The following is a 26,189-nucleotide window of genomic DNA, read 5'->3' on the forward strand; positions in this document are numbered from 1 at the left end:
GAGGTTAAGAGTGAATGTAGTTTCTTCGCAAATACTCTACAAATTGCTTTCTTTTGCCTTCCGTAAATAAGATAAGGTTTCTTTTTGCTGTTTTTATTTTGTCAATAAATATGTTTTATATTTTTAAGTCTATTTGGTACGCTGATAGAAACTTTATACTTTTGTATTGAAATCGTTTGATTTCTCTTTTTAATAAAAACTTCAAGAATTGCGACTCAAATGCATAAAATCTATTTTTATAAGTAAAATTTAAAAATATAGAGCTATGTTCGATACTAATCATCTACTTTTGATTACTTTTAGTCATAAAAATAGTTATTTTCATTGCAATAGCACTTGAATCTCATTGAAAATCTTATAAAAAGAATGTAGATAAAAACTATACAATATACATTCAACTTATATTAAGTTATATACATTTTATACTTAATAACCACTATTATAATCTAATTGAGCTTATTAAGAAAAATCTATTAAAGTTTAAATGTAGCCATTATGGAAGATATTTTCATCTAAAGTTATAGTGTACGTACAAAAGAAAAGTCAGTTTATTATTAAGTATGATTAGCAAAGTCTTGACTGTCATACAATAGCATAATTTGAGCATCATAGTTAAGTGAAGTTCACTTAAGGAAATGAAGTCGGAAATTATTAAGTGCAAAGTTGAATGGCCTTTAAGTTTTCTCAAACATTTTATAAGAAATCTTCAAATGCAATGCAACCTTTTGTATAGCTTCGTAAACCTTAATTGCACTTAAAGTTTAAGGATCAACCATTTATTTATCAAAAATCAACAACAAATTTACCAAAGCATTAAGAAAACGTGCTCTACCACAAATTGATCTTGAATAAATAATTTAAGCAATTCAATGCAAGTTTTAATTTTTTTTTAAATTTTGCATGACCAATCCAAGAAATTGCGGTTGGAGCAATCATTTAATAATAGCATTGATAACTTTTTGATATAAGCAAATAGTCGTGATTTATATTAAAAAAATATTTGATGAGAAAAAAAACCATTAATTTTGATTTTTAATTTACAATTTTGTTGCTTTTCAAGATGTATTTGGACGATAAACGCTAAGGAGGGAGAGTCATTGATTTTTATGACCCTTTTTAACTTTAAAGAGTGTTAGCCTTTCTTTACTATTAGAAAAATTTATGAATTTTAACTATAAACTAAATCACTCATAAATAATATTTTTAATACTTAATATTATTAATTAATCATAAAAAACTGCAAAAATGCAATTAAGATAATTTGTTTGTGTTTAATTTTACTACTCCTTTAAAATGGAATGTAAAAAATCAATTTTATTTATTCTTATTAACTTTAAATATCTATCAAATATCACATACTTTTCATATTAATAAAATACTGAATGATATTTTTAATTTTTCTTTTCAGAATTTCTTCAGACTTCATCGGTTGCGCAAACTAGGCTTAAGTGATAATGAAATAGGTCGTTTGCCACCCGATATACAGAATTTTGAGAATCTAGTCGAACTAGATGTTTCACGTAATGGTAAGTTATATGGCTACTTTAAATTTGTATCATATAAAATATTAAAATAAATATTATTAATAATTTATTTAATATTAATATTAATGCCAATATTTAGCTATCATAGATTGTTAAAATCAGTGATCGAAAACAATATAATTTTGACGTTTAAACACACCACAAACATCTAATGATCTATTCCAGTTTCGTATGATCTATAGTTCTCGTATTAGTCCAGTACAAAAGTATCGGTATATCATTTCTCAGATATAGAGACGATTGCATAGGACACTTAGCATAGTATTCTGGCCCAACTTAGCTCTGAGTTCAAGATAGCTGTTCTTATGTTTGTTTGAAATTTAAGCACTGCACTGCATGAACGGGTTTTCAATTTTCTTATACTACACAAAAATTGGTGACTAATGTGGTTCTATTGCATTAAAATGACAACTATCAGTGCTTATAAACAAGTTGTCTTTAAATTCCTATTATTCTCTACCTTGACGTTACTATGGATGTATTTTTAAGAGTACCAGCTTATGTTTACCTATAAATCATTTAGAGAACCATCTATCTTTACTTTCTAGAGCTAGCTAATAATTCTCTAAAACTGGTAACATGTACAATATTTAATTCGACCTGGTCTTTATACAACAGGCTAGTTTAATGATAGGCTAATTGCAGCTCTTTTAGGTTACTGCTGTATAGCTAATAATGCTTTGATACTGATAAAATGACCAATATTCTAGTCGACCTACTCTTTAAACAATAAGATTATTATTAGGGACCGCATCTATGCTGATAATTTAATTGCAGCACTTTTAGGTTACTGCTGAGGAAATTGTACCTTTCAATCAACACTTTCAATCAAATTTACGAAAGCTTCGATGAAAAAGATATGATTACGCAGTTTCTTCATTACTGTCCAGCTTTGACTTACAGAAAGAATATATGTTGAGGAAAGTAATTTTTTGACAGTCTGTTAAGTTATTTATCAGTAAAAACAGATGTGTTAAAATTTACAAACTTATTTACATACTTATTGCTGCCTTTCTGTCCCAGTGGAGCATAGGACCTCCAACTTAACTGGTTAGATTTACTACTTCTAATCTAATTGCAGTTTTTTAGGGTCACTGGTGTATAAAAAGCCATGTAAAGGAACTATGTCTCTGCAGAATTCATTAAATAATTACACACTAACTTTATGATTGCCCAGTTTTTGGCAACAGAAGTAACATATTATCAGGAAAAAATTTTCTTAACCGTTCTTTAAGCTACGTAAACTGACTGTTGGTGTATAAGAACCCACGTAGGGAAGCTCATTTTTTCGTTCAAAACTTGCTTCAGAAAGAGCAGAAACTTGGAAGAAGAATAAATAATTAGGTCTTAACTCTATGACTGCTCGGCTTTGTATAATAGAAGAAAATACGTATAGGGAAGTACTTCTTAAACAGTTTGTCAGCCTGCTTATCAGTTAAAATATAGAATCAATTACATAAGCTCAACTACATGTATCTATTTTATCGACTATGATTTTTTCCATGTACATACATAGGTTTCAGAGGAATTTAGACACATTTATTGGTTTCATTATTCATACATAATATGTAACAGTAAATATCAAGAATTGAATCCCATCAATTTTGATCTATCGACTCCCGTGCCAGGAGAAAAACCCAATATGACAACTTAATCTGCGTTATTCATATTTAGTGTTTTGCCAGTTTTAATGGTTTATTTGCTCAATTATTGTTGCACTTGTAATAATTTGAACACTAACACATAAACCACAGCTATATAAGTTAACAAATTATGATTGAATTGAATTAGTATTTGTTCTGAGAAAATATTTCGTTTATTTGCTAAGATGGCTTGCATTCCGCATATTGCAGTAATTTCGTTGAGACAGAGATAAAAGGAACATTTATACAAATTTCAAGTTCAATTTCTAATTAAAATTTTTATGGCCAATGACAAGGAATCCATTTCAAATAAAATGAAATTATTTTTCCTAGTAAATTCTCTAACTTCATATCACAATTTTTAATTAAATTATTCCATGTAGACCAATAAAGTAATTTGAATTCATTTCTCTTTAAATTTACTTAAGAAGTGTGTTTTCAATTTAAATTTTTATTTTTTATGATTCCAAAAGTACTTTTCTAATTTCTAGGGCACAAGATAGATACATAAAACTATAACTTCAAGCCTTAAGTAAGTAGTTTTCCGTTATTGTGGTTACAATCTCTCTAAATCTTACTAACAAATTGAAGACTTGCATTTGCTATTAAATATGATCGCTATCGAAAATAATCCCATTTTATTGGAATTTTTATTAATGTGCATTGAAACTAGTTTCTAGGGTATGCATAGTAATATCGCAAATATCTAACTTGATTTGATATGCTGATTCCAGAAATTCTTCATGTTAAATTTTATATTCATTTTATATCTTTTTTACTGCTTGTGCTTGAAAATATTAATACATATGTATAAGTATGTATATGTTTACATGAGTCAAAAACTCCGTTAAGTTCACTTAAAATGCAATTTATGTTCTTTGATTTTATACTTGTAAGTTGATCTGACCTCTTAGAATGCCTGACGTGCATGACAGATGTAATTGATATCTCACATCAGACGTACGCTTAAATACTTAAGATTTTACAGTATGTTTACATTTTGAGGTAATCCAGAATACTTAAACAATCTGACATTAAAGCGCCATGCTCATTTATTATAATTTTTTCCTCAAACCGGTACTGAGTGATCCCACATGTTTCCGATAATGTCGAGTTTCCTTCAATTTGCTGCGGGGGAAATTGTTTACAGAGCAACTATTTTGCTTTTTTAAGACTTCAAAGGTAGGTGCTTCCAAAAAGTAACAAAACACATTTTATATTGTTAATGTATCTTGTGTTTGGGGTAAAATTTTAGAAAAAAATAAGCATTAATACGCTAATTAAACATTTGTGGATGAGTGCATAATTTAGATATAATTTTACATTTCTGACGAAGTGAATCTGTATACAAAACCTGCCCGATTTGACGTCTTGTCAATCACGCGTGCTTAGAAGTTTATTTGAATATGATTTCTTTTTCAAAATATTGTTTGTATTCCCATGATTTTTTTAATCACTTGTTGAGCTTCCAATTGTTCTGTTCGAATATTCACCCATTTACCCACATGCATATCCATAGGTACATCTGTATACGAGTATTTAGTATGAATTTTTATTCACTCAATCGTACAATAAATAAAGATGAATTTTTTATTTTGTATTCTGTATTCTGTATTTTGTATCTACCTTGAGCGAAATTCGCATAGATATAGTCGAGGTTATTAGCGATTGTTTGGCTCGTTCGGAGTGGCACTGCTGTGCATTATTCGACACATTGTTTATTTTTTTAACATTCATTAAACACAAGTTTTGATTTAATTTTTGTTATGATTTTAAACAAAAACAGAAACAAAAATATTATAACCATAACCAACTATTCAAATAGTTGTGCTTTTCACAGTACCAAATTCTAGAATCTAGATGGATTGATTTTCCTATGTGCTGTGGGTTACTCTGGTTGCGGCTTGTTTTGCTGCAGTGACGTCAATGTTGACCGCCGCCGCATGTAAATTGTTGAATGCAATTCGAAAATTATGACTGTGAAGGAATGCAATTATGATGTATAAACAAATAATTCTGCCGTTCGTAGCAAATAAACCCAAGCAAAACTGCTGCTTACTTAATGTGCAGATTCGAATAAAATCTGAAATAAAAATTTATTTAAAAAAATTTCTAAATATTTATTTAATTTTTGAACAATATCAATAATTTATAAAAGAATCTAATAAATGTGTTCTCTGGTGTGTGCATTTATATAATGTATCTTGTATTTGTATAGATTTAAGTTGAAAAATTCAAACTACTTATCCAATATTTTTGTGCTGTACTCGTAGATCAATACATTAAAAATCTAGCCAAAAATATAAAAATATATTTGTTTAAAATTGTATAATAATTTTGAATATAAATGTTTATTCAAATTAGTTTCTCTTATTTATAAAAAAGAATACATATGAAATATTTTTTATAATTATTTAACAAAAAGTATCAGATCAATACATATTTTATAATATATGATTGATAATTGCTTCAAATCTATATCAGTCTGTTTTATAATGCATGATTGATAACCCCTCAAATCTATATCAGACTGGATCCCACATTAATAAATAGTGATACGTAAGTTCGTCAGATTAATATATATTTTATAATGTATGATTGATAATTCCTCTAAATCTACATCAGTTCGTTTTATAATGCATGATTGATAACCCCTTCTAATCTATATAAGTCTGGATTCTATATTGATATAACTTGATACGCAAGTTGGTTCAGCTATACAATATTTAGCTGACTATTCTCACTAGATGCCAAACAAACTAGATAAAATATAACATATGGTTACACGTATGATATGGTACAATATTATAACAAAGACAACTCATATATATATGTTTCAATACCGTATAAAATAAATGTCATATAAAACATTTTTTTTTATTGAAATCTCTTTGTACATCAATAGGTAGATATCGTCATCAATATTTTTTAGTTCCTTGACTATTACAGCGAATAGTTTGAAACAAAGTTCTTTATCTAACCTTTGTTTTTAACTTGTCTTCAATTATTTCTAGTGTGAAAGATGTCATCTTCCATATGTCATATATGGTTTTCCATATTGCATTTTTGTTTCCCTGTGGTTTTTGAGCTATTGCATTCCGGGAAATTCGGTTTGCGGACTGTATGTCCAATTTATTACAACGCTGTCTATAATTATCAGTATTTGAAGTAGTTTTATGTTATCACAATATCATTGAAATATTTCATAAGCAGCCATTACGAATAACTGAGATTAATAATCGGAAATTTAATTACTATTCGTTAGCAGCGTGTACAACTGAAGACCTGTTACAGGTTTGCAATTAGATTTTAAAAAATCTATTTGAATTATAATTAGTTCGTTCCACTCATTCCCGTTAAACAAACCTTTTCCTTCAATCTGCTACTCCCACCTTGAACGTTGGTGATATCTCCTCCATTTTATATATGCTTGAACAAACTTAGGTAAATCATGATTTGTAAGTCCTACAGGATAAGTTATAATGTACCTATAAAATGTTTTTGAATAAATTTTTTAGCTTTTATATATTAGTTACGTTACATCTTCTACTGAATAGTGTGATTAAAGTCATTGTGTTAATTGTGATTATTTATTGCGACCTAAATCAGAAGGCCATTTTTTATTTGTTAATTAAAAATTGTAATTATTTTCTCAGTAATTATAACTCAATACTTTTATGCTAATTATAATTACTATTTTGCTACTATTTGAGATTGCTACTATAAACATCGTTTAAAAATTCTATAAGAGTATGTTTTTTTTCTGATGAAAAATTTAATTTACAACTCATTTATCTATATTAATAATTTGTAAATTTTATATAATTTCATTTAAGTTAACGCGCTCTATAAAGCCAGCTAAATGTTATAAGTTGTAGTTTTTTATTTTGTTTATAGACTAATTGACAACATCATATCATATAAGCTGGAATGTTCAGATCGCATAATAATATCTGATGAAGATTATTTGCAAAAGCACCATATATGTGAATGGGAGATTTGTAGTTTCTTAAGTCTTCAATTATTCTTGCTTTCATCCTATAGAGTAGTGATTCCCAACCTCTTTTTGACCAAGGACCACTGTGATATTTTTGTTTTTAAAAGGGACCATAAAGTTTAAGAATAATAAACTGTATGATTATTTTAATACGATTAATGCATCTCTGATATAATTACTTGGGAATTTTTTATGCTTATTTTTAAATGAGTGAGGTAGACAAACTACAAGTTATGTATCCATACCTGTTAAATTTGATTTACAGACCATTATTAACCACCTCGCGGACCACCGGTGGGAAACCACTGCTATAGAGTAATAGATAAAGCGCTTATGTCATGGTTTTAGCTTTGAAGATACTTGGAACTATATTTCAAAATTATATCTCTTATATGATATGTTTTGATCTTAATTCATACAATTGATTCACATATCAAGAGGTCTGGTGGTGCAGTGTACATAGTAATCTAAGCATTCTTGATTGTTGCAGTATGAATTCTGTCTCACGACTATAATTCATGTGCTCAGATTGGTACTATATTAATTTCATATAGGAAGCTTTATAGCGAAAACTCAATTTAGATCATAAATTCAGCAAACAGTACATATTTCGTTTTTTTTTTGGTGCATTTTTGGGTTAATTCTTTTTTTTCTGTTTTCTTGACATTTAAATCTTCTATTAAAATACTTCATATCGAGATATTTAAAAGGCTACTTATTGAATTAATATATCTGGCAAGATTTACTGAAGAACAGATTTCTTGTCTTACAGTAAATGTATACGATCTGAATATTTTATTTGACTTTTATTTGCTAGCGTGTAATCCATTATTTTCTAGACTGTAATCCATTATTTTCTAACATTTTATACATACTTCTATGAAATTAACTGCTTTTTGAGCTAGTCTAAAAGTAATTTTAACTACATATTCGTCTGCATAGGTAGTAATTATTAATACATCGTCGAAGATGGGCATGTCGTAAGTAAAGGTAGTGTTCACAAGAGTCCCCAAAATGTTGCTTTGTGATATGTCTGCTTCATTAAGAGTAAATTTTAGATACTCTATGAGAATATTGGCAAGTATTTTCTTAAATAAAAATGAATCGAAAAGCAGAACGAATGTCTTATTATAGTTAATCTTACTTCAAATACCACAAAATATTTGAAGCATTTAATTTTAAATATACTTTTGTAGTTTTTATTTTATGATTTCATATAATCAATAGCTATATATATTATATTTATATATATGTATAAATTGTAGAAAATTTTTCATTATACTTTTGAAAAATGGTTTGTCTATCTTAAACATTCAAATGACTGAATCGCTTGTGTTTATTAAGTTATTTTTTAAACTACTTAAAATGTGAACTATTTCTGAATATAAAAATATATGTGTATAAAGTATGTATATATATATATAATACTTATTCTAGGGAGAAGTGTGAATCTATACAACAATTAATCTCTTATAATCAATTTGACCCACTCATTTGTATATTTAAATTTATTGCACTTTATAATGTGTTATACATATACCTACTTAAACTCAATTAATTATATAAACATATATATAGACAATTAAATGTACTTAACAGGCACACTCGTAAATTACCATTTTATCTAAATGAAAACTGCATTCACACATGGAATCTATTGTGTATTTTTCGACGACCCGACGATATTCGTTTAATAATATTTTGCAATTCCAAGCAATCAATAGTAGTAAAATGACGTAAATAAACACAAATTTGTTATTGCAGGTGTCTGAAGTATTTTAAGGCGATAGATGTATATATTTTGCAGGCAATATTCATTTGAAATGCGTTTTCCGTATTCGTCTATGTTTGAAAATGTTTAATAAAATAATTAGCAAAAGGAAAACTTCCCGAACACGATTTTGGAATAAAAGCAGCTCAAAAAGGTGTGCCCCACTGTTTGTTTGGGCAAACGATATGATTTTTTCGTACCTAAAATTTATTAAAATTCGTTAATGGCTGGAAGCACGCAATACTTTGCCCTACTATAGTCTCTCCAATTATGGCAGTCACATAAATGTGCCGTTAACAACTTAACCTTATAATTTTCTACTCAATTCGTGCCCTCACATTTACAATATTACAATATTTCAACAACTATCTCAACACATCAAAACCGCAAAGAAATCTTTGTGTTTTCTGTGTTATTTTAATTATTAAATTTTCTAAATTGTTATCACAGCTCATACATAACGAATAAATTTATTATTAATTTAAAAGCAATTTTAAAAAAATTTGTAGACTTAACATTGACAATGAACGTGAAAATTTTAATCTCAAATTAATTTTTTGTGTGTCTTCATGGAAAATTTTTGAAATAACTCGTACTTTACTGAAAACAGTAATTTAAAATTATATAGAGACTTACAAGTCATGGTAGCCCATATTACATCAAAAATTGTATTAAGCACAAATATTTCACATGATTTTTACCTTTTTTGAGGGCTTAAAAATCATAAAAATTTTTAAAGTAATGCTTCAAAAGTGAGATTCATCATGAGAATATTTTTAATTATCTTAAATAATTTTTAATATAACAAATAAAAAAAAATAAATATGTAGCAAAGAATATTACTTTTTAAGTTTTGTAGAAAAAATAGGTTAACTTAGACTCTTCAGAAATTGAATTATGTTTTAAATTCGTTACTACTTCATATAACTCTTTTTATTCGTGTTACTAATACAAATAAAGTTTTGATGTATATGTGCTATAAATATTATTAAAATAATAAAACTTTCTGAAGTTAAAAATCTATTTATATTTATTTAAACATAATAAATTTAATTCCATATGAAAGTGCGTCTGAATTATACATGCTACATTGGATCGGTCGACTGATAATAATGAATAAACACAAAACAAATTTATTCGAGGTAGTAACAAAGTCTTCTCGTTTGGTTTTCAATTTGTTATAAAATCTTCCATAGATACATCTTTCACAGATCTTCCATAGGTCTTTCATAGATCTTCCATAGATCTTCCACAGAACTTTCATAGATCTTCCAGAGATCTTCCATAGAACTTCCATAGATCTTCCATAGAACTTCCATAAATCTTCCATAAATATTCCATAGAACTTCCATAGATCTATCATAGGTCTTCCATAAATCTTTCATAGATCTCCCATAGATCTTCCAGAGATCTTCCATAGATCTTCCATAGAACTGCCATAGGAATACCATAGATCTTCCATAAATATTTCATAAATATGTCATAAATATTTCATAGATCTTCCGCGCAACATATCCTGTTGCACATTCCGACGTTTTACACTTTTACAACAAGGTACGACGTCTAATGCGTTTAATGGATTTTTTCAGAAGATCTAACAGATTTATGTATGCAATGTTGGGTTAGTATGCTGCTAATAGACAAAACACAAAACCCTTTCACTTATGGTAGCAGCAAAATTTCCTTGATCGGCAATTGGGTTTTTGGATTGTATTAGAAATGCTATTTTTCATCACAAGGTACGATTACTAATTTCCTTGACGTAATTCTTCAAAACACCTGGCAGTTCAGTGGTGTGATAAGGATAAGGTGTAATGTTTTCCATGTTTCATTTTAACAATTTGTTTGCGGGTCGTATTAGAAACTCAATTTTTTATAAGAAAGTATTATGGCTCATATGCTAGACGTTTTTTTCCAGAATATTTTATCACTTCTTGGTACCCCGCTTTTTTATATATTTGATATCATTGCATAAAATATTTAGTCACAGCGAAATGTAAAGCTACTTCCCCCAAGTTTTTATTGTAGATAGATAAAATGTACATCATTTAACTATTATCTTTCACTGTTAGATGTCACTGCTTTAAGAATTTTTATGGAACCAGTATATTGGATTATACTCTCCTTTTTTTCAAATTTTTTTAATAATAATTTTGTTTTTTTACGGGCTAATTGGTCCATAGATAAATAATTTACTTTTTAAAATATTTTTATTTGTTTTTAGATCAGGACGAGATCAGGACACTGACGATAATTCCGGAATAAGGAATAAGGACAGAACGTTAGGACAGAAAAATCAAGTTGAAATTTTTCATACTTTCTTTACTAATAATACCTATGTGGTATAAATTAAACTAAATAGAAGACTATATAGAAAATTAAGATAGAAAAAACAAGTCGAAATTTTTTATTCTTAAAAAATAACAACATATATTATAAATAAAACAGAAAATAGGTATAAAATGTAGTTATTTTTCAGTAATGTACCTTGCATTAACAGGGAAGTTACGTCGTTTAGCAATATTATTAATGTTATTGGCTGCTAAGTTAAGTACTGATGCCCTATTTTAATAGAACTTCTTCCGCATATTGTTCAATAATAACTCCCAAACTTTACTCATAATTCTTATTCTGCTTTTTCTTTTATTTCATACTCGATTATACTTATTATATGACTATCGAGAGTATTTCATAAATTCTTTATTATTATTAAATTCTTTATTATTATTAAATTCTTTATTAATGAAAATCATTAATATTTGGAATATTTGCTTTAAATTCAATGAAGAAATATTTCTATTCAGCTGTTTTTTACCTTCTGTTTATATAAGAAAAACATGCAAAAAATATTTAATTTCAAATGTTTGCAGATATTTATGATTTAAATGCTTTCAAGGTAGCGCAATGATAGATATTTTAAATTGGCGGTTTTCGAAACAGCTGTTCACACCAACGATTTAATTAAGCAGTATCTGTTTTTTTCGAATTTCTGAAGAATTTTGCAGAAAATAAGAAAACCATTCATTAAGTAAAAGATAATAAAACAATAATAAAAAATGCTTAGAACAAATAGTTTCGCTGTCAGGTGGGTAAAAAATTCATTATATTTTGTGCTTAAGTAAGCATAAATTCATCAACAAAAACGAAAAATATAAATTTGTAAATTCGCCGCAAACATAGATACTCACTGGAACGTTGTTCTGAATGAATTTTATATGGTTTCCTATTTCCGCTCAAGAGTTTGCACTTCTCAAATTCTGAAAAATAAAGTTTTTGGTGCGAATTGCAGTATTTTTTCTTTTATGATTTAGTTTGCTAAGACGACATTATGCATATGTAATTTAAAAAATATTTTAAATATGTTTTTTAAATAAGAATTCTTAAACGTTTTGCTTGGAATTACCACCTGTTCGTCCTCGGTTTAACACCTTAAATGCAAATATTTATTGTTTTGAGTTTTCTTATTTAATTAAATTTTGCAAACTTTTGTATGATTTGCATTGCTACAATTTTGATTAAATAATTCTTGTGAATGACAAAAGTTATGCATAAAATTATTATAAATAAAATAATTTATACTTTGATTACATTTGCATCTATATATGTTTTAAGTTTCGGGGAAAATTAAATTTCAAATTCATTTCATTTATTTATTTTATTTACTTTCTCCGCTTGTGTTTTACTTTCGATTTTAATTAAATAAATAATTTATTTATTTCATTTATTTATAATTTTTACTAGTTTCTTGCCAATTTATATACAAATAAACAATAAAATATTTAAAAAGAAGAACAAAAACACGGGAAGCAGATTAATATATAGTATAAATGGGCTGAAAATTGATTACTTCTTATTTATTTCTATTTGAGCCAGTCCACTTGGGCACTTTAACTCTTTCTTAACTCGAGGTATTTTTAAAACCCCTCTTTACGCCTTGACTGGATTATTGTTTATCACTTCATCAGACGAAGCAATAATTGACCTAAGATCTGCATACCTCCCCGAGAAGGCTCTAACCATTTTGAGATTTCATAACGCGGTGTTGGTAAGTCTGTCAGTTTTCGCAAATAATTTCAGGGCTATATCCTTTAGGTCCCTGAGGATGTCATTCGTCCTAATGTACCATGGTACTTTGAAAAGTCTTCTAAAAGCCTGGCTTTGTGCAATTTCTAGCTGGCGAATAGTAGTGTTTGAAGCTTTGCTAAACGCTACACAATCATATAGAAGTGACGGACAAATTATAACAGATTACTTTTATAAAAATTGTGAAAATATATTATAATTTAACTCTAGGACAATTATTTTCAACCTTTTCAGACGTTTCTATTTTATTTTTTAAAAAACGATTTATCGAGATCTACAAGATAGACCTATTTTTGGATTATCATTTTTTCAATAGACACAAGTCTCTTTTTCGGAAGCATTCTTTTGAGATTACAAATAGGCAGTACCGTATAGTCACGATAATTGGAACAGTCAATAATTCGGATATTGTAGTAATCACATACCGTATTAAGCTTCATTATAATCTAGATAATCCGAACAAAATGAAATAATCTGAATGACCTGGACATAATATTTTTTTATTTTTTTTTTGATTATATATAGTAACCTTTAATGTTGATATAAAATAGTACATTTAACGTGTAACGCATATTTCAGTTTGGTTACACATTTAGTTACTTTCGTTATTATTTTATTATTATTTCGTTAATATTTCGTTATTCTCGCTAATTCGATATATTAATAATCCGATCAACCTTTAGAATATAATTATTCGGATTAACAAAAGTGTACTATTGTTTTTAGGGCCTAGATATGGAAAACAATGTAAGGAAGTAGTTCGATGAAAAGGAGTTTAGTATTAGTTAACTACAATCGACTTGTAAAATGGTAAATTTTTTTTTTTATAATGTAATTGTTGAAGTTCAAGTAATGCTGTAATATATGATATATTAATATATATGTTATTTGTATTCAAGAATACAAATCCAAGAATAATTTTAGTCGGTAGGTGTTCAACAGATTACCGATTTGGTCCTGAATTATAGTGGTGACGAAGAAATCGCTTTTAGTTCTTTACTTCCACATCTTTTGGATATTTAAAAGATTCACATCATAGGGTGTCATTGATTCTGCGTAGAACTGTGACTATTTCCTAAGCCGATGCAGAGTGGCTATGATAATTTATGTTCACTTCAGATGTTATTCCTGTAGCGTATGAATTTGTCTTATAATTAATGATCGATTAAATCAGAATTCTAATAGAGCAAATCGGTTTGAATTGTTTAAGTAATGCAATATGAGATACTACAAGTATGGTAGTAAGATACTATGGGCGTGATCTTGCAGTTACAACTAAGTTGTGAACAGGTCTGTGGATCTTATTGATAATCAGAAGGCTTGGAGGCTCAACGCCAGAGATATAACTTAACGAGACTTAACAACGAACAACGCGTGACTGTTATTGATTGACTGTGAGCTACCACAATGTTCTATTTTAATTATAGCTTTATTATAACGAAGTATAACCCGCATATTTTGTTATAAAAGATCAACTACCTTTTATAACTTAAATTTATAGTTATTTACTAGATTGTTTTTTAAGCTTTATTAGGCAATTAGTATTCGCTATCATCGGGGAATATATTCTTAGGTATGTTATCAATAAATAATAATTATTGTTTCCGAAAGAGTAGAGTAGTGTTTCTGTAAAATTTATCATGACATACTTTGCTTCAATGATATTTTTCTCTTTAAAATACTAATACATAATGAAGAAAAGATATCTTTATTTATTGATTTGCTTATATCAAAGTAATTTTATAAAAACTACTATCAATTAAAAAATGTGTGTATATGATTCTGTCTTTCTGGTTGTAACATAAAGCCTTTATTATGGGTTTAAATGGAACTCTGTTATGGGAATAAGCTACGATGTCGTTGCTTATAGATGGAATGTTATTAAAGTTCAATATATGTTTCATGAAAGTTAACACTATGGTTACCTAACTAGGTTGTATTAAAAAAGCGCCATCTATATGTTAGAAGTAAAATGTTTCTTCCATTTGTGTATTTTTGTGTTACAAAAATAATTTTTTTTTTACATTTTTGTAATTTTACTCTTTTTATTGTTTTTCAATAATTTGTTATAATTTGTTTAAATAAAAAAAAATTGTTTAGTTTAGAAATAAATGATTAGAATACTTGATTTCTGTACACATTTGCAGCTGTAGGTGCATGTGTTATATATTATAATTACGTTTTCATAAATGGGTGTAAATCAGTTCACACTAACCCATCATCCTATTATTATTTTTTGCTACATACAGCAAAAAAAATTATTGTTTTTCTTGTCTTATTTATGATGAAAAAACTTAATGGAAAAATGATGTTTATCTCCCAATCGAAATAAAGATTAATAACTGAACTCTGGAAAAGATTAGTGAAATCTTGACTTGACTTTTAATATTAACAAAACATCTAACCTCTATTGTTTTTATCGTGAAACCACATAAAACATTTGCAACTAAAACCTATTACTTTTTTATGCGACTACACGCTTTACAACAACACCAAAACCAAAACCAAGGGCTTGTATTACCTGATCAAATGACATCGATGGCTTGAAAAATGTGCCAACTTTAATTGTGTTAAACAATCTGAACAGCAACGCGGTCTGTTGCCTTTGGCAAGAAATGCAACAAAAAAACATGCACCGCAATGTGCAATGTTTATATGGAAAACATTCCCTTGGCCTTCTGGTGTAGAAAGTATAGACCGTGGAGCCAAAGTAGAGCACACAGAACCAAATTGCAGCAAAGTGAAAGGTACATTCATTTTTCGCTTCAAAGCAAACTCACAAACTCACTAATTCACCTTTTCTTTTGTGTGCATTTACAAAGCACTTCCTAGATTAATCAACATTCTAAACACTAGACAAGTGTTTCAGCGGATTTTATTACCACTTTAAGTACTCAAGTGCAAGAGTCATGGCATAAGACTTTCCGTACATATACTTTTGGCAGAGTACACTTAGCTTAGCTTAGCTAAATCCGAATGCAGATGAAACAAAGGCGCTATTCTTTGCGAATAGCAATGAAATTATGGGAGATTAATTTTTGCTTTCACACAATTGTTAAGGAAAGACGCCGCCTTATTAGAGAATTTCTTAAACGCGTTTTAATCAAATGATTTGTGATTTTTAATAAATTAAAAGAAAGTATAAATTATATTTATTAGAGTGGACTATCATTAGTGCTTATTCGTCACTGTGAGGTCTGTGAGGTCCGCTGCTATTTATTTTGATTTACAATTCTTCTTTAACTTTTATTATTGCACCATGAATAATAGGCGTTGATATGGCACCGTTTGATGCATTACCCGTATATAAAAAAGTGGATTTTAAGTGAGGAAGTAAGGTTTCCTGCAATGAAATTGACTTACTGAATATGAGACGCAAGAAATTATATTAAAAAACAAATGAAAGCTTGTTTAACTTTTATTTAAATAGAACGACAAAACAATATTAATTATTTATGTCAGATAGGAATATATTTTGTTCGAGGTTAGTGAAGAAAAGGGGATTTTTCTGAGAGTGATTTATTAGTTTTTTGTTAATACGTGTTTAGAATTCAACACTATACATGTATAGTATCGCAAGATGTAAAATAAATAAATGAAATATTTTGTATATAAAAAAAATAATTTATTAAGTACTTTTACGAGTTACACGATCTCAAAAGATTTTATTCAATTCATTTTTGTCATTACTCTTGATAGGAAAATGTAGTTTAATTTTATAATGACGAGTGTTTATAATACGAGTGTTTTTTTTTGTATACGTATAGTATATCTATATATATACAGAAAGCATTTTTTTATTAGTTTTATTATTATTTTTGTTAATAGTATTTCTCTTGTTAATATTGTTTTTTTTTTTATTAACAATTACTTTTTTTAATAATATTATTTTTTTTTATAATGATTAAATACGAGTGTTTTTTGATCTACGTATTGTATATAGTAATAATTTTTTATTTTTTTTTAAATAAAAATTATTTTTTCTGTTAATATTGTTTGTTAATATTACTTTTCTTATATATTATTATCTGATTTACTTATTTTAATATCAATTATTTTATTAATACTATTTCTTTAATTGTTATAATTTTTTATTTATTAATATTATTTAGTATATTATATTAATTAATGATATGACCATAATTAATAATATAATATATTTTATTAATATAATAATATTATTTAATATATATTACTAATTATAATATAATATAAAAACAATAATTATGTTTTCGTTGAAACCATATAAAAGATACTAGATCACTAGGAAATTGTTATTGCTATTGAACGAAGGGCTTAGAAAACTAGTTTATAATTAAACTAATAAACCAATAATATTGTATATTGTATTACAATATTTTCTCTAATTTTCCTAGTACTTATTGGTGTCCAATTGTTTTTATTTTGTTATTTGTAACTAATTTAAAATATATATAAAAAAAATAGATAGAATAAATAGATAGAAACTAATATTATTTTAGCCAACTGTCGAATTGTTTTTGTATTTTACAAATGTACAATATATTTTTGTTTTTAGTACTTTTTCCTGTTTGTATAAAGATTTTATTTATAAAAAATATTTTTCTTTATATAATTGGTTTGTTAACATTCTATATAAAGGAAAATATTCTTAGAAAAATAATTTAAATAATAAACAAAATAAACAAAACTGCAAGTCTTATAATATTCATTTTATAACGTAGATTTAAACAATTTATATGCTTGCATCTATTTTTTATTATGTTTGAAAAATTAAAATAAGTTTTTTATATTTTGTATAATATATATTAGGTAAGAATAGAATAAATAGAATAGAAATAAACAGTGAACCGTAACGGATCGGAGCACCGCGACCATAGTTGATCTTTTGTGCTGCTACAGACCCTAACCGAACAGACAGAGTTAGGTTAGGTTATATCTTAAAAATCCATTGAAGCCTATTAGGCTATTATATTAATATAAAAATCGATTCGACAACTATTACTGTAGTTCCTCTTTATCAAACTCGAAAGATATAAAACCATTTGGTATCCCAAATAAAACTGACATTGCCTTTTAAGAATAGCTTCTGCAACTGGCAAAGATCCTGTCGAAAGTTAGTTTACTACAATGTATAATCTAATCTTTTTATAATTAGAAAAGACCCCACCATATCTATTTTGTATCTATTTTTAATACTATCCTTGAAGAGAGTTTCGTTAGTTAACCTGTTAAAGCTGTTTTCTGAATTTGGCACAAGTAGCTGAAATTTTAGTCTGCATTGCAGGTGTCGGTGTGCTTTAATCCTATCTATAAACAGCATTAGTTGACAGAAGCATGCTTAGCGAAGAAAACAGTGATTAATTTGTGTTCAGATCTGTTTATATTGAGAAACATGTGCTTGTTATTGACTCGAATGAGCTGTTTGACCAGCCTAAGACTTTTTAAACAGCTTATATTTTATGATTTTAAGTACTGATCCATGAAATTCCCCGTTTATGTCCTATATAGAAAACTACTTCGTTACTGTTAAATTCCGTATGACTAGGTATCCTAACGAAAGTTACTTTATTCATAGTAAACACCTTAAATTTGTGGTGTTTAAAGGTATTCGCCAAAATGATAGTGTAGGATTTTGGAGATTAAATAGCTGCCTGGCTATTTGAACATAGACTAATGTTCTAACACAAATTGGTTTAATTCAATATTTGATACTATTTTGACTACTAATACATTTTTAAGACACAAGAGACCTGTTCTTTTTGATTATAACCTTAGTATTGTGTCACATTAGGTATCAAAAAATAAAGTGGCAAAAATATCTTTGACAGCTAACTAATTTTTCGCCTCAAAAAAATTAACATTGAACATAAATATAAATTTTTTTTTAATAATTGAATTGAAAATAAATAGAAAAAAAAATATGTAAATAAATGTACTGTTCAAAATTTATTTCTCACTCCCAGACAATTTTCATTTTATATTCAAGTTTACAAATTTAAATACGACGTGTTAATAACCTTTAAAAATGCCCGCTCATTTACGGCCTATTTCTTATGCAAACAGATTTATGCACTCGAATAAAAATTATTTATATAAATAAAAAACATTTCATATATATAAATAGAAACAAAAACAGAAGTGAATATTCGACAATTTAAAAATACACCCATAAATGCTATAAGGCTTCCTTTTGTATGTACGAAGAATATATATGAAAAATATAATAAAATTGAATTTTTATTCTTAAAAATTAAAATTTTAAATATTTCAAGTATTTTCCTCTTTTTTTACATATGGTTATGCTTTTTTTCTTTTAATTGAAAAGAATTAATATTAAATTAATTTTTCACTTCAGTTTTTAATATATCAAACAATATATCATTTTAAATTGTTTTTGTTTGAATTATAAATATCGATTGTAATATAATATATAAAACTGAAAGCCAGTTGAATGACACAATCCTTTGAAGAATTTTTGTAATATTCTTTTTCTTTATATAAAAATTGCTTTGTTGTAATAAATATATGTAATGAGCAAATTGTATTTATTGTTATTAACTAATTAATAAAATAGAAGACATATTTTTGGTGGCGAATATAGACAGAAATCCCTACATCAATATGTTCAGTATTTAGTAAGCAAAGAAAACACTATATTAATGTGGTAATATAGTAATATATTAATCGAAATGAGTTTTGTCGTTTTGTGCTTTACTTGGTTACCGAGTAACTCGTTATTGTGAACTCTCCTAGTTGAATTAAAAAGTTTGACTAACCATTTTTTTTATGTATATCTTATATATCTTTTATCTTTATATATATATATATATTTTTTTTTTTTTATATATATATATTTTTTTATATATCTTTTGCATATAACTTTTACATTTCGTTTCGAACTGTGCTTTTTGACTAAAACGTGTGTGCTGCGAACAGTAAAAATATTTATGTGTTTTACATGGACCGGTACCAATATTTCACTAAAAATAATATTGTATAAGTTATTGTAATATAAAATATTTTACAGAAATAAAATATCTTTATGTCATGAACTGTCATTTGACAAAAGCTAGTTTAGAACATAAGATCTAAATTTATTTTTTCCATCATATAAAAGCTTATGCTATTACATTCATTCTCGGTCCGTTAAACGTTAACATATGTTTTATAGATGGTCTTATACTCTATACACTCTACAGACACTGATTTATAGTTTTCCTTAAGTACATGAACCAAATTCTTTTTTATTTTCGTCATTCGATCTGTAGTGCAACAGGTTTGTGTCGACAACAACAATAAATTAAGAACAGTTTGACATCAAATTTTTTCATGAAGCTTTTTTTTTAGCTTTTTTTAACAATCTCTTATAAAAGTCTTTTTTATTACTACGACAGTACTGGTAATTAATAAATTAATAAACTGCACCAGCAACAGAGAGTAGACTGGACATGTACAGACAATCCATGAGAACACCCCGACAAAAAAACATAATGATTCAGAAGCGAGAAAGTGAAGAGGCAGATCGAAGCTATGCTGGATACATAATATTAAGCGCATATTGACACGAATTGATTACAGAAACTTGATAATAATAGCAAGTGATCGTGAAAAATGGTTGTAATTTTAAAGGAAGTTCAAGATTTGTTATTATAACTATTAACGTAACAATTCATAACAAATTTTAAACTTCCTTTCAAATTATAACCATTTTTCACGATCATTTGCTATTATTATTATTATGATGATGATGATGATGATGATGACATATTTTTGTGATTATTGTTGCCTGAGAAGAAAACCTACGTCTGCTGGTTTTAGTTATACATTTTCTCCTAATCACTGTTAAATAAAATCTTACTGTTCATAAATTTAATGTGTTCTTCTGTGATTATTACGAAGACATCGATAATAAGTTATTAGTTAGTATTCGACTATATTAGAAATAATAAGAAGAAGGACAGTAATGAATTTTTTAGTATGTAATTTGTTGTTCATTGATCTTTTTTTAATGCAATTGACAGTAATGGATTGTTAGCGTTATTAAAGTTCTGAAGACAGAATATATAGTATGTCACTTATATAGCGAATAAGTAGAAAAATATATTTTCACACTTTTGAATGTAATCTTAAATCTTATCTATACGAAGGTGAAGGGTAAACCATTTTAAACACTTTAATTTTGCTTTCGGATTTATTGATGTCCCTTCGTAAGAAAATCAATTAATCAATTGAAAATATCGATATTCCTTTGTCAATAACACTTATCTGATATCTGATAGGTAATGAAGGAATAAATTTTGTTTGTAAACATTAAATTCGAGCATTTTCTATTTGGGTTTTGTTTCTGCTATGTTAGCTGTGAAACATACCAATAATGTTTAGATACAAAGTACTTATGTATCTCGAAAGTATTCGAATTTTGTGCGATTAGTTTTCATAACATAAAACTATCTAAAATCTTATAATAAAATTATTAAGCCTACTACTGTTTTAATAAAATTTTATATAAATAGAATGACATAAGAGAAGTGACTACAGTAAGTTCTTTCCAGCACCGTTACTCTCTGTCTCTCTCTTCCTCTTTCTCGCTTTATCACCCAGTTTATGATATGTTTTGTCCATAACAAAGTTAACACATTTCCGTTGCTAATGGGTTAATGCATTGTTGTGGTCACACTAGTATTAATGATGGGCAATCATCTACATCATCTCGTGGTTGGTTCAAGTATCTAAGCATTGATGAAAAGCTGTACTCGATGCAAAATATGAACGAACTGTGCTTTTAGTATACCATAGTAACGACTAGCGGCGGCGAGGTCAATGTATTGTTTAGATATTTTTTTATAATTTTTTTTCTCCTTATTTCACTATTCTTTTTAGTTATTTTTATTCTGTGCGCTTTGGTTCAATGCTTTGGAATTTCAACTTAATGACCGCCAACTGTTTTCCATCATTACGAGCGAAGCGATTTGTTGTCTGCTGATGAATTTCATATTGTGCTCTTCGGCAGGGGCACCATAAAAGTGGTTTATATTTTTCATTTATCCATGCAATCATGTGAACATTTGTTCACGCTTCTGCATCCATGTGTTGCCCATGGAAAAAGCGTGCTATGCCACTTTACGATTTCATATTCCAATTTGTTGCAAATACGAATCGTTTTCACACATGTTGAATGGCTGCTACGCATAGTTTTTAAATTCATAAAATTATTATTATAAATTAAAGAAATTGCAATTCATAAAAAAAAAATACCGAAGACATCATTAACAAATTAGCGTCTATTGGTTCATTTGTTTAAATGCAAATGCAGGCATTTACATTTCGCAATTGTAAATATTTTTATTTTATATTAAAATGCACTCAGTACTTTTAATGCATGAAACTTAATGAAGAAGAGGTTCAGGAAATTTAAATAATTTCTGTCAGTTTAATTGTCTTAAAATTTATTCATTTATTTTTTGTTAAAATAAATTTATTTATTTTTGTTATTTTTTTGAGCGTACCAAGTAATTTATATTATAAATTTACTTAAATATTTGTTAAATAAATAATAATTCTATTTTAATTACAATTAAAGGACAGTATATGCTGCATTAAAATAACGATTGTACAATAACAATAATTTGATGTAAACACGAAATCATTTGATCAAGAAATATATATACTTATAATAAACTCAAATTCACTAACTGAAAGCAAGTATCTATTGTCTTAAGTGATTTTATGTTATTAATAGTCAAATCATATAGTTCGATATATAATAATTGAGTACTCTTGAGTACAATTTTTAGTATTTAAAAATATTTTATAATATAATTAACCCAAAGTTACTAAATGTTTTTTACGCATTTTTACCCATAGCTTTAGTTTTAAATCGTACTATCTTTATCTCTCTCTTTCTACTTCTATCTCTCTCTTTCTACTTCTATCTCTCTCTTTCTATTTTTATCTCTCTCTTTCTATGTCTATCTTTCTCTTTCTATCTCTTTCTTTCTATCTCTCTATTTCTATCTCTCTCTTTCTATTTCTCTATTTCTATCTCTCTCTTACTACCTCTTTCTATCCTTCTATATTTTTCTCTCTTACTCTATGTCTGTCTTACTTTATGTCTCTTTTACTCTACGTCTCTCTCTCTCTTTCTCTTACTCTACTTCTCTCTCTCTCTTTCTCTTACTCTACTTCTCTCTCTCTCTTTCTCTTACTCTACTTCTCTCTATCTCTCTCTTAGTCTACGTCTCTCTCTCTCTCTCTTTATTTCTCACTCTATCTGTTTCTCTCTCTATCTATTTCTCTCTCTATCTATTTCTCTCTCTCTCTATTTTTCTTTCTCTCTATTTCTCTCTTTCTATTTTTCTCTCTCTATTTCTCTCTCTTTTTCTATTTTTCTCTCTTTCTCTTTTTCTTTATCTTGATCGTTAAATTATTCAGATGAGTCAATCAGATCCTTAAATTTAAGCTCTAGACGCCTTAGATAAATAACAATCGTTACGCAGTTTTAATATTAGTATATTTTTGCAGTATTATATGCTCTCTCATAGCTCTCCCACTGTATTTTCACTGTTCGCAAAGAAAGCAAACTACGTAAGTTTCTCTTACGTCAGTGGAACGGCACGTGGTACGACAGCAGCAGTAAACAGCGCTTTTCATCACCAATTTATATAATTGGTGATATAAATATGTTTTTGCTATAGTTGTCTAGTTTTTAATACTGATTTCACATGGACAGACAGACATCACTAACTATTTCGTCTAGAATAATGCAAGAATGTAGGCAATGTATTAACGTACTAATTGACAAGTCTTAGGAGTTTGGGTTCTAAAGCGTTGCTTTAATTCCTGCCCCTGCCAGTTACAGGTGTAGGTTGATTTGTCACAATTTATCAATGCTTACGGCTGGTTCTACGCATCATTACGAGGAATTGTGGAATCAAAACAAGTTTTAACTAATTGAGAAGGACTTGTTCCTCCCTCCACTTTACCTAACTTTGTGTTAAATATCATAATCTCAATAATGACGACAGATAAGATGATATAGTTTATAATATTACAAATATTGAATGCATGTGGTTCCAATCGTTGTCTCACTTTTAATAATGATTTCTAATAGCGGAATGAATCCTAGTAAAATATATGTGTAATAAATCAACAATTATTATCTTATTAATGCCAACAGAGAGAAGTTAATGCAGTTAATGAAGAGATTGGAATGCTATTCTCAGGCTTAGCAGCTTTTTGCTACTATATCAGTATTATATATAAGTAAAATGTATTTGGCGACAATTGAAACGGCTCATTATCCATAGTTCAATATATATGTGCTCTTAAAATATTTAAACTATAAATATAATAATTAAAAATTAAAAATAATTGCTATTAACATTCAAATAATTAAAAAAAAAAAAAATTAATTTCTATATATCTTTAAAAACCACGGAGTCAATCCAAAAGTCAATCCAAAAACTATTCGCAAATAACATAACAATATTTATGTTTTCTTACATAAACTATTTGTTTACTTTATTTGCAAACCAAGTAATTAAAAAATTATTATTTATTTTTATTACAAAACATTACTTTTATGAGCAATGTTTTTCCAACAATAAAAATAAATGAACAGCAGTTTTAACCTAAGCTTGATTGCTTTAGGTCTGCTGATATGAGTTTTTGCCGAGGCTTTCATTTCACTTGCAAAACGTTTTGAAAGTAGCTCAACGTTCTTTCCGCTATTAAATGCAGGTTGAAAATATTGAATTACTTATCATTTGAGAACGACGCGGCACTAAATCGACAGACACAGTTTGTTGGTATTGCAAAAAATGCATTTAATTTCAATTGTGAAATGCATGAGAATTAAATTTAAACGCCAAACATAATTGATTAATTTTATGGGTTCTATTTGGACAATTGTAAATTGAAACCTTCGAGAATTGCACAAAGCAGTTGCCTTTCGCTGAGCTATTCTAATAATAGTTGTAGTTACATTTAAGTATTTAAAATAGAAAAAAATACATATAAAACAAATATTTGCAGTTAAAAAAATATTTTATAATTAACTGATAAGCTGATATTTTTATTTATATATTAATTTGATATGTATTTGCGTAATGGAAAAATATTTCAAAAAGTAATTTAGTCATCATTTTAATTCCTAAATAAAATGGAATCTTGTTTGGTACATCAGATGAAATATCTTTAAAATCTATAATAATATACTACAAGGGTGTAATTTTGTACTATATCTTATATTATCCTTAACAACCCGACATCGACATATAGTAAAGGTAGAACGGTCAAAGAAGATCAATACTCCATACTCAATTTTAATTCCATAATTGAATACTCGTGGAATACAATAATTTGAATACTATAAAGTTATAGTTTTTGTACTATATTGTCCTTAACAACCCGACATACATATTGTATTCGAAAGGATAGTCAAAAGGCCCATATTCAATTAACGTTTGTGCAATTTTGATATCATACATCTATTTTGATATTTAGATATTTTTTAACAAATAGACATTTTTACCTATACTCTTTGTTATAAGTCAATCCTTAAAAAAGTGAAGTTGTTATTTACTATAATAGTTCAAAATTAGTTCAAAACGTGGTGCTGCACTTACATACGTGAGGACTAACAAAATTTCGCTTAGTTAGGTACAAAAAAAATATGACTTTAATATCGTAATATTAATCTTTATCATTTTTCCATTTTTTAAACAAAATTTTTATACATTCTTTAAAATCCAATTTTAAAAACAGCTCTCAAAATATATTTTAGATTTTTAGATTTGTGACTTCGGGAGTAATTGCAAAACTTATTTTGTTATTATTCAAAATAACCTGAAAATCATACGGCAGTAGGTTCGCGGAATAAATGATGAGCGATTTTTTTCAATCCCTGAGAGTACATAAAAATTTTCTTAACACTGCGAGCTGGTTTGTTATTGTCATGCAGAAAGTATCGATGTAGTTCACTTTTGGATGGCTTTATAACAGATTTTTGTGGTAAGCGGTGGTTAGTGTACGATTTAGCAGTTACCGTATATTTTGTCTTCAAAGGAATAATAGCTACAACTTTTCATTTGGTGAAGTAAATTGACATCATTACATTTGTTGCTTACTTCTGTTGCCTGGCATTAAAAGGTAGATTAGCAGATTCTGTA

Source organism: Teleopsis dalmanni, chromosome 2, assembly GCF_002237135.1.
Source record: "Teleopsis dalmanni isolate 2A chromosome 2, ASM223713v2, whole genome shotgun sequence".
Taxonomy (NCBI): domain Eukaryota; kingdom Metazoa; phylum Arthropoda; class Insecta; order Diptera; family Diopsidae; genus Teleopsis; species Teleopsis dalmanni.